The sequence below is a fragment of the Ornithodoros turicata genome, chromosome 5, assembly GCF_037126465.1.
Source record: "Ornithodoros turicata isolate Travis chromosome 5, ASM3712646v1, whole genome shotgun sequence".
NCBI classification, from domain to species: domain Eukaryota; kingdom Metazoa; phylum Arthropoda; class Arachnida; order Ixodida; family Argasidae; genus Ornithodoros; species Ornithodoros turicata.
In genome coordinates, this window is record NC_088205.1 from 32,832,664 (window position 1) to 32,840,662 (window position 7,999).

General features: G+C 47.0%; 1 long non-coding RNA gene across 1 annotated transcript; it reads left to right on the forward strand.

Annotated features, from left to right (window-relative positions):
- The first annotated feature begins 5,686 nt into the window (after positions 1-5,686).
- On the forward strand, positions 5,687-6,450 carry LOC135395480 (uncharacterized). The gene is made up of 3 exons (XR_010423112.1): positions 5,687-5,820; positions 5,900-5,963; positions 6,039-6,450. It is a non-coding gene; the product is annotated as an uncharacterized LOC135395480 (long non-coding RNA).
- Positions 6,451-7,999: the final 1,549 nt, after the last annotated feature.

Sequence of the window (7,999 nt, forward strand, 5' to 3'; positions counted from 1 at the left end):
GTCACTGTGACGGCTGTCTCTAGTCCACACGTATTCCATGCACACCACAGTAATATGACAATCTCTTACAACCGCGACCTACTGGAGCAACAGTAATATAGGTGACTATATTGATAAATTGTGTGGGCTGAACATAACAATGGTAACAAAACGAAGCGGATGTTTCGACGCCTATGCGGGCGTCCGTGTTGTGTGCATATATATGTAAATGTGTATATAAATCTGTAATAAACGCCTGTACATGTTTTGTATGTTCAATGCAGGCTGGTTAGCTTCGGTATGGCCCACAATATAAAAGTAACGGGAAAAGTAACGCGTTACATTTTAAATCAGTAACGTATTAAATTTTTGATGAAGTAATTTGTAACGGTAAAGAATTACTTTTGCGCGCGGTAATTGTAATCAATTACTTTTTTCGAGTAGCGTGTACAACTCTGGTCACATATCAACGCTTGTCCTTTATTAGTTCCTCAAAGTAGTTTAGATGTATAATAACAATGATGACAAAAGGGCAAGGGTGCAGGCCAGCTGGTACATGGTGAAAAAAAATTTGGAACCCGAGAAAAGGACAGAGGAGGGACGTGTCGTGTCGTCCCTCCTCTGTCCTTTTCTCGGTTTCCAAATTTTTTTTGTTAACAATGATGAATTCAATAGCTAAGGCAATGGCGGATCCAGACCATTATAGTTAATAGAGGGGGTGGTTTCTTTGTCGAAGCGCGTAGTGGGGAGGGGATAAATGGAAAAGCAATGCATAAAATAATGTTGTTGTTGTTTTTTTCGGGGGTACGATACCCCAACCGCCCCTCTCCCAGATCCGTCACTGCACTTACCAGAGTATAAAACCACGGTTGCATCAAGCATCGTAGCTTGCTATTGGCCTACTTCATCACAGGTCCCTATCAGAAAGTAATATGAAAAAATACCCGATGCACACAAAAATCATCAGTGTCCTGCTTCAGATTCACTGTGTGTTGCACTCCGCCAGAAACTTGTCGTGCGTGGCGCAACCCATACACGGAGCAACCATGACGTTGTCGCTTGGTGAACTTCTTCAAGGGTGGCATCATTGAAGAATCACCCTGACCTTCTGTCAAATAGCCTGGAAACAAAGCAAAAATATATTCAATATTTTCAAAATCCATGCCCAATTTATGTATTGCACATTCCAGGAATCTTGTCCTATCAACCAAGCGCCGTCGCGCACAGGCTCGTACACGCGCGTCGGACAAAAAATGTTGTGCAGAACGTCCAGATGACTGATCATTCAAACAACAGTACATAATGTCACATTTAAGGAATTCGAATGTAGGAATCTGCTACATACCTTACTCGCCATCCTGCTCTCGCTTGTATCTCACAAGCTAGGCCGGCACACGCACTGCCAACATGGAGGACATGTCAACGGAAATTTGCCTTCCCGACACTTTCAAAGATCAGTTTCAGCAAGCCACACGTCTGTACTCGTACTCATAACGTGAACAAAAACCACGAATTCTTACCACAAACGTAAACATCAACGAGAAGATTAATGTCGAACGCAGCGGTGCTCGGACATGCGAAGGAAACTCATCAAACCAAATGGCGTCAGAGATCCGTTGTTGCGCGGACGCCTCAGATCACCTGCTTTTTCCTTCTTACTCTCAACCAGGACCTACTAAATAATTATTTAGTAGGTCCTGCTCTCAACAACTTGGGAGAGTGTGAGGAGCTCGCGCTGCCAAGGGCCCGAAACTCGCCAGTTCCTTTGCGGGATAAAGTGAGGCGCTTCATGCGTTTCACGTCATCGGACGTCAGAAAACGTCACAAATTGAACGTCATGGAGACATCTGGTGGCTAGTGATTACTGATTTGTTCCCATGAGGATGAATTCGTTTTCTGAGCGATGATTGGCTGTTTTCAAATTTGTTCGCGAGCGCTCGAACAGGCGACAGCGCGACGGCTGTGCCGGTTGGAACCGGCGTCCACGGAGTCGCCGGCGTCCGTTGCGGACGGCTCGTGTTGTGTAGCAGTTGTGTTGGACTATGAGCTCTGATTTTTCCTGTTTAAAAACGCCAGCTGTATTATGTGAGCGTCCTCGAACAGTCACAGCTGCCAGGGAAGATGCCTGCGCAACATGTGTGCTCTGCTTCTTGGTGTAGAACCTATTCGAGCGTCCGACCGCCTCGTACCCGATACCTGGTCAACGACTGCCGAGAGGTAAGTCATTTGTCGTTGCTTGTTGCCTTACAACACCGCATTCACTTCGTGTATTGTGAATAAGTTGCTTAACAGTTACCGGAATCGCGGTGACCGAGACAGACAGCGTAGCTTTGCAGATACGATGGTAGATTATATTTCTTTTCGTGAAACAATATCATGTAAATGTTATGATTAAATACCCGTTCACGTCGTACTGTATAAAGGTATGACGGTACTGTAAGTCTGATTCTTGGTGATTTCGCTGGACCAGTTTCGTCAGACGCGTTGACTTAGTAGCTGTTCTGTACGTAGCGCCAAAGCCAAGGTTGTCAGGATAATCGGTCTGAATATATCATTGTGAAGTAGCGCAATAAAAGGTATTTTTTGGACTAAGGTCGCCAATCACACCCCATGGCTGCGAGCTTCTCGCAACCGTACCACCGTTCTTATTTTTCGCGTTCAATAGCACCTTTATTCTTTCTATTTACATTGCAACTTTCACATGCATAACCGTATATCTGATACCAATTTTTTTTCATCTTGCAGCCACTGAGCTCCAGTTCCCAGTAGCAGTCCTTGCCAGAGGCAGTGTGATGTTCCACACACATGTACATATTAATTCAGAATTATGATCGTCGTCCGCTGCCAGCTTACGGCTTATGTGTGTGCTCTGGCTTACTTGTGGGGCACGGATCCGGTATTGTTTCGCCCCCACGGGGAGGATCAACGACGTTCGACGAGCAAGGTTGTCTGTCTTCAGGAATGAATGGAGACCCGGAGCCGCGACCTTCAGGCTTACAACAAACGTGCGCTAGCCAGAGCCTCCGGCGCCAGACAGTAATACAAGATTTAAACGACAGTCGTCCAGCTGGTGTCGCGACAGATCGCTCGACGAGGACACGAGGCAACGTGGACAATTAGGGAAAAAGGGAAGAACCCGTTGAACCAAGGTCGACCGCTGTTAGCAGAGCCTACAAAAAGGTCCGGGGCCGACAGCAAGGGAGAGAAAGGAAGCGGCGGCAGAGTCAGCGTGATAGTCTCACGACGTGGTGGAGGAAGAGGCCTTGGTTTGTTCGGCTCGCATCGGAAGAAGCTGTCCACGAGGACCCGTAACCTAGACTTGCGACGTGCAGCCCCTTGGACCCGGACACCAGCCTTCCCCCTTCTACTTCCGAAGACGCTCGCAGCGACAGCAACGAGGCATCCAAGAGAGCCAACTTCAGCATCAGCTTCCCAAGTACCTGAGGACCACGGAACATTCATCGGAACCAAGTTCTGCTGGTGAGTCCAGAGCGCACTCTGAGTCAGGGCTGGATAGGGCGGTTAGCATTGTAAATAAACAGTTCAAGTTTACGAACTGCGTTGTCACTTACTCTCGGTCTCACTCAAAGGCAGACCCACTAAATCTTCTAACTTTTTAAAACGGCCAATCCAGTCGGGATTGGCGGCCTTCACAGCAGTCCGACATCATCAGGCTTCTTCAAGCAAATTCTGGAGCAATATTAATGTCATCCTGTGTACGTCTTGCATGCATAACCGTATGTCGCACAATAAAATACTTCATGTGACAAAAACAACCAAGGCTCAGTCGTATTCCTGTAACTCCCACTGCATTCCGACAAACGCGAACAAAAAAAAAACAGTGCATGGAAGAAAGAAAGGAACAACAAAAGAGGACGGGAAGCAGAGCAGAAAGGAGGAAAATAGTAAGAGTGATACGGATGACACGTCTTTTACGTCATTCGCGACATAATAAAAAAATAAAAAAATAGGGTGGCTAGTCCTCAGTCATTGGTCGAGCTTCGGAGGTCACGTGAGTTTTCTGCTACAATAGATTTCTACTACAGCTTCGCGCCCCTGGCGCTGCTTCGCACTCCGACTAACATATCTGGAACTTCGTTAGCAAAAAAACAACAAGTAGAGCCATGTTGTACGAGGGACACGTCCCAGGAACGCAGCTTCTAGGACCTCGGACGTTCGAATAACGTTTCGTGTTGTCTGGGTAGAGTATTGTGGTGCAGGCAGCGCTGCTGCCACACGATTAAACTACACTTGTAATAATACCCCTTCTACAGGTGGGCAGGAAACAAAGGGTGCGAGTGTCACAAAATATTTGGCGGTTGTAAAGTGGGGGGGGGGCGATCCTGATTGTATGGTATGGGTACTTTGAGGACGCATTTGGAAATGTAAAGCACACAGTCCCGTGACTATCGCTTAATTGTAACCTGGCTGCTTATTTTCCTTGCGCTCAAGATCTCTATTCATACAAGGAACAGCATTCAGGCACAGGATTCCGTCTCCTGGAAGGGGTCCACTACGGTATCACCGTGACCGGGACACCACGGTATAAGTACCGCAAGTCGGCATAGACGCATTGTGGATATTAAATTTTCACACATCTTTTTAGCACAGTTTTTGGAAACCTTCTGTGGTTCCTAACTCAGAGCACTTAAAATGAGCTGGTGTGGCTCGAACAACACAACGTGCAGGGTTAGGGCCTCCCAGCCGTGTTTACGTCGTGTCAACTCCGAACAGTCCCGGGCCCTGAGTCGTTGCCCAGCCTTTTTGTTTGTTTTTGTGAGCAGTCCCCTTTCACATCGTGTCCGGCCGCGGACGAGCAGAGAAGTGGTATGAGTCCTTTGCCCAGCAACGGTCCCTCGATCGCTCGAAACGGAGAGAGCGATCAAGGTGTAGTGGCCCAGCTCAGTTATCGGCGCACATAACAATTTTAAATATTACGTCGTCAGAAAAAGATAACGCTTTGGACGCTTTCCAGAGGTGTATAATGCCCCAAGAATGTGTGTTACTGTGTATTGGAAGGATTTCGTACGCAACTCGACATTTTTACTACTGTTTCGCATTTCCAAATTTACATTTCAGCCGAATCGCGAAACATGTTCACAACACTAATTCTCCCGAACGCTTCTGCTGTCCTTCTGCTCTTTCGTGCGCCGCCCCAATAAACCATAAAAAGCCCATGGACGTCCTCATCTGGTCCAGACGTCCTCGTCCAATTTAAACATCATTAGGACATCCATAGGTAGTGTCACAAGGGCTGTCAATTGCATGACATCCTGAGGATTGTATTTTGACATTCTGCTCTGGACGTAATGTGGTTCTAAGGTTGGGGTGAATGTCACTTCAGTGGAGTTAGATATGCATGATACCAGGCACGTGACCGATACAAGATTTTTCAGTTTAAATGGACAAAAATTATTGTGTACAGCTTGCTATTTTTGCGTCTTGGGCCGCGATGGCTGCATTGGCTGCATGCCAACACGAACTCCCGCGTCCTTGCCTGTTCACCATGCCACCAGCCAGCGCTGCTTGTCGCGCATGCGCAGTTTTGTGTCTTGTTCGGTTCGCTTTGGTTGTAACGGACATTTCTCGTCGCAGTGAGTGGTACGCATGATCTCGAGCGTATTATTGTTCCGCGAAGTCTGCAGCTATTAGAGGGTTTGTACTATCGTTCCCAGTTTATACTGTCGTTCTAGCAACCCGTCTGAGAAAGAGCCCGTAAGGGGAATTGTTTCTGCCAACCCCCAGCAGACCAGTCAGGCTCGTTTGAAATGTCAAGTGAAGACGCGGCCCTGGATCTGAAGCCAAAATCGCTCTTCGCCATCAGGATTTTTGGCGTGTCACGTGTGTAATCAATATAACTGTGAAATAATATGTTCGGCTGTGCCATGCATTGTCATTGTAGATTTCACTCCATTTGCAGGCAATCTGAACAACGACAGGGAGATTGAACGCAGGATGAAACCGTGAGCGACTTTGTGCAGACGGTGTGTATATGTCTTGACACCTACTGCACATGGCTATGCTGTCATCGTGTTTTCTGAAAATTATATTTCTTGCAGATTAGGCGTGTATGGCGCAACGTGCACCAGGAAGAAAGACGCAAGCATTGTGTTCAGTGTGGCGGAGACTCATGCACGTCATTACAAAATTTGCAAATGCTTTGAGAAAGACAAGTTGGACCGGAAGTGAGAATCTATGTGCTTTTTTTTTTTTTTTCATTGTTGTTCATCGTCCGATCATTGCGAATTTTACGCCCGTGTGAGACGAGCGATCAGGTGTGTTGATGATGACCCAGGCGAAAATCTGGACTGGTCCCAGAATGGTTCCAGTTGAATCTGGACTGGTTCCAGTTGGATGTTTGATGGTCCCGGAATGGTTCCAGTTGAATGTGGATGGTCCCAGGTGGATTCCCAAGTGGAGTGGCTGGTTCCACTTTGCTGACATCAGTGGTACCACTCTGGTCTCAGATGGTTCCAGAAGTTCCAACTGCAGTCTCACAGGTACCATTTTGTTCCCAGAATGGTCACTTGAGACTCCAAGTTGGGCAGCTTCCCCCTTTGAGATTTCATCTTGTCCACACTTGCCATATATCATTCTGGTTTTGTTTGATCTATTACTCTGTTCTATTTTAGCGCATGGGTGACCTCTTTTTATTGCTGTTTATCCAGGTGCACGCGTCTGCGATGAAATATACTATATCCCTGTAACTCCAATTCGTGCACATATTCTCATCTGAAGGTGCATGAATATCATAACATATTAAGTACCAGAGAAATGTCAAAAAATACATCTCAACAGCAACAAAAATTAAACTAAATAACGAGAAGAAAGACAACGAAAAAAAGAAGAAAAGGTAATTGCAGAGGCTGATGCAATGTGAAGACGCCACGGCGGCTCGGCGAGAGCCGAGAGGCAGAGGAGAGGGCGAGAGGCGAGACTGGCGGGTGGCAGTTGGAACTTGGACGCGTCGCGGCGAGTTGCTTTTGTCTTCCGTTGCCGTCGCAAGGATGGTGTACCTCCCTCCTGTGCAGTATTTGCGCGTGTTTTAGTGCGCTTTGTAAGACAATGCGATGACAGTGGTTTCTGTGCAACACATTGTCGATTTCCTGGAAGAGTTTTGACGCAGAGAAGACGTAAACGGCGTAGGGGCAAGAACGCACTGTGAAACGCCTATCGGACTGCACGTCGCGAATGTTTGCAGGTATGAGTGATGACCGTGATGTTTTGATTACTATTAATTAGATGTTTCATTTAAGAAACTTAGGAGGAACTTGAAGAGAAACAGGATAAGAAGATTCCGAACGTACGGTGGGAAGGGGGAGTATGTCGCGACCTGCATGGAAAGCAGGAGTGTCATGTGTCATCTTCTCTGAGAAAATACAAGATGTGAGGTGGCCAACGAACGAAAGCTCCCTGTGGTCCGTGAGTGCATGGCACAGTCAGGCATATGGTTTGTCTAGACACAGTGAGTGATCAGACTTGTTGTATATGTAGAGATGTATTGATTATTTCTTTCAGCTCAGTGTATGCTTTTAGCAAAATAAACTGTATTTACTTGAGTAATATGTGCATTTCTACGCATTATTTTCGTTCATGCATTCAGTGGTCCCAGCTGCTAAGTAGCCGGATCCCGGATCACTTAGCAAAGGGGACCACTGGATCAATTCCACTTGTTCCACTTCAAGTGGGACCATCGTGAAGTTGGTTCCACTTTCAACTGGTCCCAGTCACTAAGTGGTCCCACTCCAGATTTTTGCCTGGGTTGGGATCGGGGCCTAGACGGGTCTAACTGAAATCCCATCCGTCAAGTGGTCCCACTTCCTGACTGGTTCCAGATCCCAAGCAGTCCCCATCCCAGAGTGGTTCCCTACTGGGACCACCTGGGAGTGGGGACCAGCATGAGACCTGTCTCAAAAACCACTTTGGGCTGGTCCCACTCTAGATTTTTGCCTGGGGAATGGGGATGCTTTCAGAGGTACGTACTCGTGAGTGGTGAATAAAGTGATTTTTTGCTGCTATG